This window comes from Protopterus annectens, chromosome 2.part0, assembly GCF_019279795.1.
Source record: "Protopterus annectens isolate FY-2018-M chromosome 2.part0, PAN1.0, whole genome shotgun sequence".
Taxonomy (NCBI): domain Eukaryota; kingdom Metazoa; phylum Chordata; order Ceratodontiformes; family Protopteridae; genus Protopterus; species Protopterus annectens.
The window spans coordinates 739,119,193-739,131,692 of NC_056728.1; the positions used below are offsets into that span (position 1 = coordinate 739,119,193).

General features: G+C 42.6%; 1 long non-coding RNA gene across 1 annotated transcript in view; it reads right to left on the reverse strand.

The window, feature by feature from the left end:
- Nucleotides 1-12,500, reverse strand: part of LOC122793734 — a 442,301-nt gene that overhangs the window by 38,464 nt on the left and 391,337 nt on the right. The window contains exon 2 of the long non-coding RNA XR_006363522.1: nucleotides 7,093-7,162. This is a non-coding gene — a long non-coding RNA (uncharacterized LOC122793734). The remainder of the gene's footprint in view (nucleotides 1-7,092; nucleotides 7,163-12,500) is intronic.

The window sequence follows — 12,500 nt, forward strand, 5'->3', positions numbered from 1 at the left end:
CTTTCATCCTTTTTACTGCCCAACTGCTGTGTGTCTGAACCTAACAGGCATTATGCTGTGCCTGCAGGGTTGCCATGGGATAGTTTGCATACAGTTGTCATCATCCTTTCCTGCTGACCACACAGTTGTATTGTTGTATAGTGTACTGGTGCAAAACTTTCACTGTGGTGGACAGTATAATCGGTTTCAGTCCTATCAATGCTTGTAATGTTTATAGTGAGCACACCAGACTGGTTGAGGGCCAGTTGTGCAGATATGACCATGTTGCATTTTGTTCAGATATGGACAGCTTAGTACATGATTGTCCAACATTGTTAATGTATTCCACAACTTGTGTGGACAGTGACAAACAATGGCCATGTGCCCTAGTACATTTGTAATGCTAGTCAGAGAGTGTTTGTCCTTCAACACACATTTACTGGTGTTTGCCATGACATATGTCACGGTTAGTGTGCTGTGCCTATGTCTACCCATGACATACAGGTGATATACAGGGTACACCTGCCATCTCCCATCCAGTCATCATGATTCCTCTGGATGACAGTCACTGAAGGACTACTCCCTGGATATCCTGTAGTGGGAGTTTAGTCGTGAGTGGAGTGAGCTTCTGGGTTGTGGACCAATCAGTACAGCATGTCCTGTTTATGTCTGTGCTGGGGTTCAGGCCTGTCAGCTGCATAGGTCACCAGCATTCAGTGTTTACATGGTGCCAAATGTCCATTGATACCAGGTTGGTCATGGCTCTATACATCAGGCACAGTTCACCTCCAGCCAGGCAGTATGGCACTCTGTGGAGCTGCAGTTACTTTACTCAGGTGACACATGGCATCTGTTACAGCTCTGCAATCCTCCTGGTGGGGTATTTGTGTGGTCAGGTGTCTGCTACGGTACATCCCTGAAGGGCCATTGTACACAATTGTGAGGCTGCTGATGGATGACTGGAGAGGCACATTGACCTACCCTAACCAAGCTGTGCTTACCTTCATGATTAGGTGAGTATATGGTATGTTTCTGTAACCACTACAGACACATGGTTGTCACATGCAGGATATCTATCTCCTTGTGTCCCCAGGTCTCTTATTGCTCCTGATGTACTTACTGGGTTAACACCTATGTGGTAATTTCTGGCATTGTACTGTGTTTCCACAGGGGTTGACTATACCCTATTCTGCATTTAGCTTGTTGACATGGCTGTGGCACCACTTGTGTGTTTCTATGTGTGCCTTTTGTAGGTTGCTTGTGTCAGCTGGAGGGTCCGATATGGTGGCCATTTTGTCGTCCTCTGCAAACCTGTTCAGACAGAGTCCTTCCATGTTGGCCTGTACCTATGTGACATATATAGCATACAAGAGGGATCCCAGGGCCATGCCTTGTGGGATGCCAGTTGTACCTGGTTTGCAGTCTGCCATGGCTACAGCATGTCTGCCAGGTCAGTTCTGTCCTTGAGCTGGTTTGCAACCCATCTACTTGCATAGGGGTTTATAGTTAGGCTGGTGAGCTTATCTGTACCGCCAACTAGGGTATTGTATGGAAGGGTTTAGCAAGGTCCAGATAGGCTGTGTGATCGACATTCCCCACATCACTGGGCTTGGTGCATGTTTCACATGAGTCAGACATGTGTATGGGTCAGGATCTGCCCTATGACAGCCACACTGGGTAGGGACCAATATCTGTAGGTACACAATCTCGTTATTCATGGGATCCATGATCATCCTCTCCATTACTTTGCCAACCTAGATATTTGGGGTTGAGGGGTGATAGTTTGCAGTATCCATTCTGGCACCCCCTTTGTGGTGTGGGACCACCGTTGCTGTACACCGCTCTTTGGGTACATATCCTGTGGTAGGACTGATAGTGCATAGTAATGCTATTTGCTGTTCCATTCTTCTTACAGTACTTGTTGGACACAACCCAGGACACCATCTGGTACCATTGATGCTGTGTGCTGTGCTTTGTGGATGCTGGCTGTTACCTCAGCATCTGCAATGTCAGGGGGCCAGCACTCTCCTGGGATAGATATTTGGCATTTAGGTGCTGGTGGGGAGTTTGCAAAGAATCTGTTAGGTAGGATGTTGGCAATGTGTGTGGGTTTGGTGTATTGTTTGTGATATTAGAGTGCTGCAGAGCATATCTGTGGATTATCACCATGGTTCCTACCATCAGGTAGGACAGCTGTGTAATAATCCTTTGTGTCCTGCACAATTTGTATCATCACAGGTTTATAGGTTCATACTAGGCTATTTGCCCTGGCCTTGTTTGAGCACGGACAGACTGTGTGTGGGTCTCAACACCCCTTGCAATGTGCATATTATGCTCATGTAGGGTTTACTTTCCTAGATGTGACACAGGGATGGCCCCCAGTGTACACCTGCTATCTCCCATGCACTTCAACGGATTTCTCTTATTGAGTTTGTGTGTGGAGCTCAGCCTATCATGGACTGGGATTCTGTTCCAGAGTGTCCTGAGCCTCTGGGTTATGGATCTGTCCCTCCAGCACATCCTATTAATCTATGTGTAGAGGTTCAGATATCTCACTGTGGTGTGTCTGCTGGATTTGGGGTTTCTGCAGTGGAGCATGTCCATTCATTCTGGATTGGGCATGGCCTTGTACATCAGGCATACATCACCTCTGACTGTGCAGTATGCTTCTGAAATGGGCTGTGGTTTCTTCAGCCAGGCTGCAGATGTCCAATGTTTGGACCCTTTATCCTGTTGATGGGGTACATTTGGGGTCTTTCTGGCTGCTGCATATGTAAAGTAAGGTACATGCGAACTGGGGCATAGTTGTCACGTATGGGCCTGATAAGGGAAGGGTATGGGGGCACAGTGACCTCTGTAGCTCTACATGTGCATCCTTTCATATTAAGGTTGGCAATATAGCAGGTCTTCCTGGCCACCTTGGCAATGTGTGTGTCACATGACAGGTTACCGTCCACTTGCGTCCCTAGGTCCATGACTACTTCCATACATAATGGATTGCCACCTATGTCATACTTTCTGTGTGCCTTGTTTGGTATTTGTTGGGACATTCATACTCTGAAGTGTCTTCAGGAAGGCTGGCTGGCGTACCTGGGTTTGTGTGTGGGGTCTGTAGCAGGCTTCAAACAGGTACACAGTTTGAGACAGTGTTACTCGCCCGTGGATAGTCCATGCTGCTTCTTGCTGTGGTACCAACCAGGGGGTGTGGTTATTCTTGATAATTACTGGTAGCCACACTCCTATTGTCGTGTGTTCCATGTTTTGGAGCTGTAGAGCATGGTATGAGGCATAACCTGGTAGTATTAGGGTGCTCTTCTGGGCCTTGCCCAGGTTTCTGTTACAGAACACATATTACCATTCTCCATGCTGTGGTGGGTTTGGTCTGCATGCACCTTGCAGGTTAGACTTCTGGCATTGGGTAGCATTACGTCCAGGTTATTATCTCTTGTGCTACCTATGTTGGTGGGTTTGTGTTTCCAGACTTACCTATTCCAGGCACAGTAGGGGTAACAGCAGCCTTTGCCAGTATCTACACAGACAGGTGTGCTGGGTGCGTGCCATCCCTAGCAGGTGGGGCATCATGTCTTGCTCGGCATGTCAGCCCAGGCTGTCATCCATGTGTTCCCCCTTGCTAACAGCAATACCTCAGCAAATTATTGTACTTGATCTTGTTGTCTTCATAGTGTGGCATCATGCTTGGTGAGGGTGAGATGTTAGGTTGGGTCTTCATGTTTGCATATGCTAGATGGTGTTACATTGCTTATCACATGGCAATCATGCCTCAGGTGTTTCTGCAGGGCTGCCTCTGTCGGATGCACATACTACACTCCCTGTACATGTTTGAGAGCAGGTTATGTCATGTTAGGCATCCCTGTTACTATATGAGTGAGTCAGAGAGGGGTATCATTCCCAGGGTTCCTACTGAGCCAGTGTATGTGCTATGCTTTGCCTCTTTGCCAAGGCCAGGGCATACTGGGCACGCCTCCTTCTGCCTACTGGGGCAGGCTCAGGTTGTTCCTCCTCTGAGTCACGCTCTGCCTGTGATGGCCTTGGCAATGGTTGGGGGCTGTTTGGCCCGGCCCTATGCTGGTCCTGCTGCAGCTATTTTCACAGGATCATATTATGTAGCATAGCACATACCATGACAATTTGGGTACATGTAGTTGGTGAGTATTGCAAGGCTCAACCAGATGTGTCCAGACACCGGAACCGTGACTTGAGCAGCCCAAACACACGCTCTATTACATTACGTGTTTGTGCTGTGCCTCATTATGGCGTTCCTGTTCAGGTGTGTGTGCGTTTCTGATGGGTGTCATCAGCCACGGCTCCAGTGCATAACCTGCATCCCCCACTAGGTGTCCATGTGGGATGTCCCCATTGGCAAATGTCTGGTACAGCTGCGTCAAATGCCAGATATGGGAATCATGGTAGCTCACAGGGCAACCAGCACACACATTCATTATTATGCCCTGGCATCACACACGACCTGGCAGTTTATGGAGGGGAAGCTCTTGCGGTTAATGTAGGCCCTACCCCGCTCACCGGCTGGTGCTTTGATGCGTATGTGCATGCAGTCTATTGCACCCACTACCTCAGGGTATTCCGCTATTTGCTGGAAGAGATGCATATTTCTGGCCAATACCTCATGGGCATTGGGGAAATATACATGATCACTGACATGTGCTGACATGGCATCCAGGAACTGGTGCAGTACCCTGGAGGCTGATGCCTGTGATATCCCCATCATATCACCAGTTGGTCTCTGGAAGGTACCTGTTGCTAGTATTCTTAGGCCAACACATACCTTGGTTTCCACTGGGATGGGTTCCCCTCTGTTGGCTCTTTGTGTGAGGCGTGGCCTGCACAGCTTGACAATTTGCTGCAGGAGGTCTCTGTCCACTCTATAGCGCTCCACTATCTCCAGCTCATGTAACCCCTGGTAGGTGACCCTGGGCCTGTACACTCTTCTCTGTCTCCTCACTGTGGGTTGTCTGGCAGCATTTCCATTGTCACCACCTTCAGCAAGTCTCCTATGTCTCCTTATGACAGCTATGGCAGCCTCTAGCATGTTTGGTCTGAGTGCAGCTTTTTCAGTTTTCACTACTACTAGCTTACTCCTGTCTTGCAGTATCTCTTGAGAGAAACATACTGCAATGCTGTTTGCAGTGTTTTAAGTGCTGGGCTGGGCTTGTATTCTGCCTGTGTAATTGCCTGCTTCTAATTGTTTTCACCTGCTACCTCTACAGGTATTCCCTTCTAGTTTCCTACTATTTCTTTTGCTTCCTTTTCCTCTCTGTTTCCTCAAGGGGAGCAGCACGCATACCAGCGAAAACACACTCACAGTGGCTACCATGCACACACACATGCTTACACGGACTAGAATCTGCTTATTCGGGTTAAAACAGGCGCACACCAGCGCAAACAGGTCTACAGATCTTTAAACAGGCTCCTACATGCTTACTCTGCCTTACACGTGTGCACTCTGTCTTACTCACGCCTCCCAGCGTGCACACGCACGCATGCACGTACAGCAAGAAACTTTGGTGTTGGCAACAGTGTACACCTTCCATTTCTTGACTTTCCCATGCTTATCTGTTGACACTCCTCTTTTTCTGCTGTGTGATTGATATGTTTCACATACCACTTTGCTCCAATGAGCTTGCTTTCTTCCTGACATTCCCCCCTGTGATGTCACCTATCTCCTACTCTGTTACTCCCCCTTATCTAACTCTTACACTACACGGACTGTGCTCATTTGCTATGTGACAGTGTGATTCACTATCCTACCATTCATTTACATAGGATTGCCTACTAATGCTTAGTTACATGTCTTACACTCAGCTTCCCCCCTTAGCAACCACTAGACGGTGACCATGTTGTTTTTGGTCTGCTAGTCCCTGCATTGCAAATCCATGCATTACATAAAACCCACATTTGTGGGTTTCTAACCTTCATTTTTCAGTTTTATATAGCGCAGCCCGTTTGCGTGGGGCTGCACTGTGTTTAAACATCGCCGATCTCCGAAAAAAAAAAAACTTTTTTTCATGTTTGCATCAGTTTACCATGCCAATGGCCACATATTTGGCCACTGGCATGCTGTCTGTAACATTTGCACAGTTTATTTGCAGCTGTCATGGCTCCGTTGTGTTATTTGCAGTAACGTACTCAGTTGTCAACTGAGTACATTTCTGCAACTAACACGACTCTTACACAGGCTGGTTTCAGCTTCGTGGATCGCTAATCGACCTCATTTGCATGCCTTTCGGCTGCAAGTGGGGTGATTAGCATATCCACGCCCTGCCCGTGTAAGAGTCGTTTCAGCTTTCTCTTACATGGGATTTCGGGCTGTTCCTGGATCGCGATAGCTGCATGGAGTCTTACACGGCTCTTAGACTCCGTGCAAGCCATCATGAATCCTGCCCATCAACTCTGAACTGAGTGTAAATGAGTCGAGGTATGTTGGCACTAGATGGAACAAAACAACATGCAAATACTGTCACTGCTTTCTCACCTGCAAAGCAGCATGTATTTACAAATTGTTCAATATCAATGTTCATGTTATATGAACAAAATTAATGGGGGTACATGTCAAGTCATTGAATGTCATTCTCCAAATTAAAAAAAAAAATAGTTGCCAACAGAAAATTCAGTATAATAAAAATAATAATTAACAATATTTGACAACAGATATTTGGTAGTACAAAAAGAAAAAAAATATGGGGGAGAAAACCCATTTCCATTATCCTTTAGACCCCTTTTACTCACACTGTATGAAGTCTGACTTTTCTGAGTCTTGTAGGTATGGAGATGCTTCCTTATCCCTAGAGTACAACAACCTCTCAGGTAATAAGACATTTACTTTCAGATAAACAAGACTTCCTGTTTATGTGTCCAGCAATATCAAACTTAATGAAAGTGCAGATCATCATTAGTGAGTGTTCAATTAATGTTCACCAGAGTCATCACCAGTTCAGAACATCAAACCTTTTTACCTCCTGCTCCACTATGCATAACTACATGAACATGGGTTAAGCCTTTGTGGGCTTATGTACAAAGTACACAGGTCAAAGAGCATTTGTTTTTAGGTGTTAACTACAACAGAAGGTCACTTACCGTACACCCGTCTTTAGACAGCTCTGTCACATGGGATGCAGACACCAGTTCCCAGTCACAGCATCAACATCTGCAAAACAACATATTGTTACAAAAGAATATAGGCAGTACCAAAGCTGTACATTTTCTAAATATTAAACATCTTTAAAGAACTTAGTGTGTCAGCACATGGCTCTGAAAAAATAGTAGATTGCTGTATTGACAAAATACATGTAAATATGGAGATTCTTTGCTTTATGAGATTTTCTCCTGGGCCTCCACTGAAAAAGGACTTGTATCCAGTTGGCCTTTCCTGGTAAACAAATATAAAAAAAAAATAAAAATAATAAATTACTAAAAACAGGTTTCTGTGCAAGTCATTGTAAGATAAGCCCTTGAAATCTGTAAACACGTGTCTGTTATTCATTTTGTATTTTCTCAGGTGTCTTATTCCCAACTTCTGTTTTTTTTTTTACCAGGCGCTTGCGCTGTTATTCTATTAAGTGAGAATGCACTGGCAAAAAGAAAAATGGGGCAAAAAAGTTCTTTAAACTATATTTTCCTCTTTCTCTGAATCAGTGTGATTTCAGAGTTAGTCTATATAACTAAGGAGGATGTGGGAGTCTAAACTTCTCACATGATGGATGGAAGGAGGTTGCCCCTGCAAAAAATGTTTCCTTGTTGCTTGTAGGTGATGTATGTTTTTATATGTTTGGATATGAGCATTTGCATCCATAAGCTAATACTCTTCTGCCTGTTGCACAAGCTGTTCAGTCTTCAGGAGTTAATATTAAAAGGGCCATAACATGCTATTTACATTTGAACATGCTAGAATTTAATATCATGATATGCAGTCCAATGGCAGACATATGAGTTACAATGGGGTATATATAAATATCACGATAGCAAATTCCAAAGTCTTACATGGAACCTCACCATTAACATCCAATCTCCTTTTGTTAAAAGCATTCTAGTCTGTATGTACACAGTCATGAATTGCCTATGCCATTTTTAATTATGTTTTGTTTTATTTGAATTTTATTGGCTGAATTAACCCTGCTAGGTGGTTTCTATTTTTAGAGGGGGACCCAAGATGATGAAATACAGCAGTAATACTTAAAGGGAACAAACAGTAACTATCAAAAATACTGCAAGTTATAACAAAACACTATAAATTTACAATAAGTTTAAGCATAAAAAAATAAAGATGCCGTTGTGCATGGGGTAACCAGTGTGTAAAGCATGCCTGTAAAAAGATGATGCATCAGTGTGCAAAGCATACCTCTCAACCTCTAAGAGTAAGAAATCTGGACAAAGCCATAAAAAAAGTGGTACAAATAAGGACAATTTTGAAGTCTTGCTCTTACAAACTTAGAAAGTTGATACAATAACAGGTTTTGCATTAGCATTAATTTTCTGAAGGGTATTCAGTCTAAAACTCAAATGTCTGTCATTATTTTCTAACTTTAATCTTTAATGATTGTCCACTAATTTGTCAGAAAGCCAAAATTTTATGAAAAAATAGACCAAAAATATAAGGCAAAAATCTGGACATTCTGTGAAAATCTGTACAGTCGAGAGGTGTGGAAAGCATGCTTTACTGTCAGTTCTATGTTCTGTACACACATGCAGCTGTAAGGACAAAGCATGTCATAGCTGCTACAGTTGTGGTTGGGATATGAGCTCTATCAGTGAGAGTACATGTAAATAGAAATACATATGTGTATTACATCGCATAGGAAATCATGACCATACTCATCACTGTTAAACCCCTGAGACTGGGTTACATAGAATTCAGTATAATCCACTGTAGGTACACTTTGATGCAGTGATGATCAACAGCAATCATACATTACCCACCATGCAACTAGTATTATTATGTCATGTATGCATCCTCTATAGCAGTAGTGTGTGTGTGTGTGTGTGTGTGTGTGTGTGTGTGTGTGTGTGTGTGTGTGTGTGTGTGTGTGTGTGTGTGTGTGTGTGTGTGTGTGTGCGTGTGTGTGTGTGTGTGTGAGACTGCACTCTATTCATAGTGGTGACCTGTTCTCTGATATTTCATTACAGCATTTACAGTGTAAATTCAAACACAACATAACTCAGAGCATATACCGTGGGTGGACAGATGTAAATATATTTATATATCGATACTCTTGTACCCAGCATAACATGAACTATTTTGTATGCTCCTTAACATCCCATGATGATATATTATTATACGCCTGTACAGACATACCAGTTCCTGGATACTGCACTGTTGTTTAGTCTATGCCACATGGTCACTGATCAACAGACATACACATTTATATATAGAAATGTAATTATATAGACAAAGTACTGGACACAGGTATCACCATGTGATTTAGTCATGGCTGCAAATGAACTTACACATTCATGCCATTTTGTACAAATTAAAATGTGATCTGTACTGTTTGACCCATATAAAGCCAATTTGAGCTCCATTCTCACAGATATGAATGCCATAAAAATGCATAGAATGAGACAGCAAAGAAGGTATGTGCACATCTATAACTCCATGTCATGCTACAAGCTACAAGCTTGTACACAGGCTGAGTGCAATTATTTTAGAATTGTGTGGTGCATATTAATTCCATAACAGGATGACTCGCATTGGTAAATACAATGATTGTGGGAAGAAAGGTATTGTTACAAAAGTCTCAAGTTGCAGAGCTGAAACATTTAGCTGCAACATTGTTTATATTGCTCACCTATTCTCCGTGAGGGACACATGGTGACTTGACATCGGAGTGCTGCCCAGCATTTAATGACTACTCGGGTGGTGCTGACTTGGCACCCAGACAGTGGAATGCCACTAATCTGAGTAAGCTATTTTCAATTATTCTTCCATAACACCATATAGAGAACAGTGTTACCGCTGCCCACATAAGTAGTTCCACTGCTGCTCAGTGACTCTCAAGGTCCCCAGTCATGTTGATGATCTCTATGCCTTGCATGGTTGTATAAACAGATCAACTGGCCTCAGAGAGAGAGAATCAATATTGTTATAAAGAGACGGTCACTTTGACAGATAAAGCTGGTTGTCTAGGTGAGTAAAGGAAAATAAAAGCCTTCTTCAGCTCTGCAAGAAACTTCAAGGGCAGCACACAGCAATGTGCTGAACTGGTGGCTAATGTTGCACATTTATTGAGCCTGGCGATATAATGACCCTGTTACTGGACACATTCAGTTTGAACTTTACCCCCTCTCACCCCAACCATCCCCCTAAAAATCTCCTCAAACATAACCCCTCCAACTATAACTAGGAAGCATGCACTGGCTGTGCTCACTAAAGCAAAGAACATGGCCTCAGTGGGCCTCAGTAACATTCTAGGATGCATCTTGAACAGTCTAAAATGTGACTTATCAGGTCATCTGGAGTCATTATTTAACTGTAGTCTTAAAACAGGCTTTGTGACATGTGAATGGATGACTGCAACGGCCACCCCTCTTCATAAGGGAGGACCTTCAACAGTTCCTGGAAGCGATAGACCCATTAGTCTGACTGGTCTTATTTGCAAAGCCATAGAAAGAATTATCATGGAAATTTTCACCAATGGTATAGGAGAACGCCAGACAATGGATCATCCCTGTTTGGCTTTATCAAAGGAAGGTCATGTTAACTGAATCTGGTGGATATTTTTGAAAAGGTCACAAAGAAAATAGATGAGGGAAAACAGTCCATAATGCCTACCTAGAGCTAGAGAAAGCATTTCAACAAACTTATTGAACTAGGTATAAACATACCTATCAACATGGAAACATTCAAAAATCTGGAGAAAGGCCCATGAAAGTAGATAAAACTGGTCAAAAATCGGGATGCTGATTAACATAAAATTTACATACATAATTATGTAACCTCACCCACTCCAATGGAATTGTGGGATACCAACATTCAAACACAAATTGAAGAACAGACAACATATTAAACACAAAAGGCTAATACCAGTCCCCCAAAATAGGTATGGTGACAACTATTTTACACTAAACATACAATTACTTTGCACGAATAGATTCACAATTCAAACTAGAGAAAAAAGATTTCACTGGAGACTTGATTACTGTAGGGCACCCACACCAACAGCCATGGGGCATACTGTTCGTAAAATCTACACCATTCCAGCTAACTTCTGGGGTTATGGCTCTCAACTGTCTCCGATTTTGCCTTAATTTTGCCCTGTCTCTCGTAAACATTTCTGATTTTCTGGTAAAATTAGTGAAGACTACTGGTAATCAATAAAGCCAGTCAGTTGTTAAAAATTACACACTGATGTAATCATACAAAAAGTGCTGCCCTGTTAGCCTTTAAAGTGAATTACAGTACCATTTAAAATTGCTATTGATTTTGGGTTTTGACACACTCCCTCCATTAATTTTTCAATTTGTCCAGAATTCCTGAACCAAGCTGATTTGAGCATGGGCAGAGCAAAAAAAATTACAAATAGTAATCACAGTAGTAACAAAGGTATTATAAATAATAAAGCAGTACAGTAACGACCAAATCTGTTTTGGGCGGGTGTTATTAAAGATTATGAGCCTGAGAGTCACCCGCAGTATAAAGCTACTGACACCACAGTATAAAGTAGCTGACAAATAATGAAAACATAATGTTTATGAAAGCTCTGTAATGCATGTGAAACTAGTGACTCTTCACTATCCCTGAGGATCAAACACTTCATATATTCATAAACTTCTGTCCTCCATTTGCATAACTTACATGAAAGTTTGAGGGTGAGCTGGCAGGGCCAAAGACAACATGTACCTTCCAATAAATAATCATGTTATTAAGTTACAAAAATCATAACACATTTAATTGAAAGAGATTGTATAGAAAACATAAACCTCGTGCAATAGTTAAACATTGTTAATATACATCAGTTTTACAATTCATTTTACAACACTGCACACACTAAAAAGCTAAAATATATGCATAACAAATGCCATTGCAGCTTACCTACCACTAACTACAAACTTACAGTCCCACAATAACTACGTCAGATGGCGGGAAGTCCATTGATACTAAGCTACTAGCATGAGAACACTCGACCCTACAAGACTTAGTACATCATAAACTGTGCTACATCAGTCTGTGGGGTTTATGAATCCAGCCTGCAAATAAAACAGGAAGCTTGCTACTGCAACGTTATTCCCATGCATGCATACATTTTTAAAAAGGCAATTGTCATATCTGGTAAATTCTAACTGAAAAATGAAATACACTGACATGGCTTTCTGCTCTTAGGAAAAAGGCCTAGAAGTACATGAAGCATATCTAAAACACAAATCATCTCATTTTGCCATCACACTTTCACTGAATCCTTTGACAACAACCACATGAGCCAGACCTGATGGTAGATTACACGTCATAATCTTCTACAGGGGAAGGCATTTCACAATACGTCCACCACAGA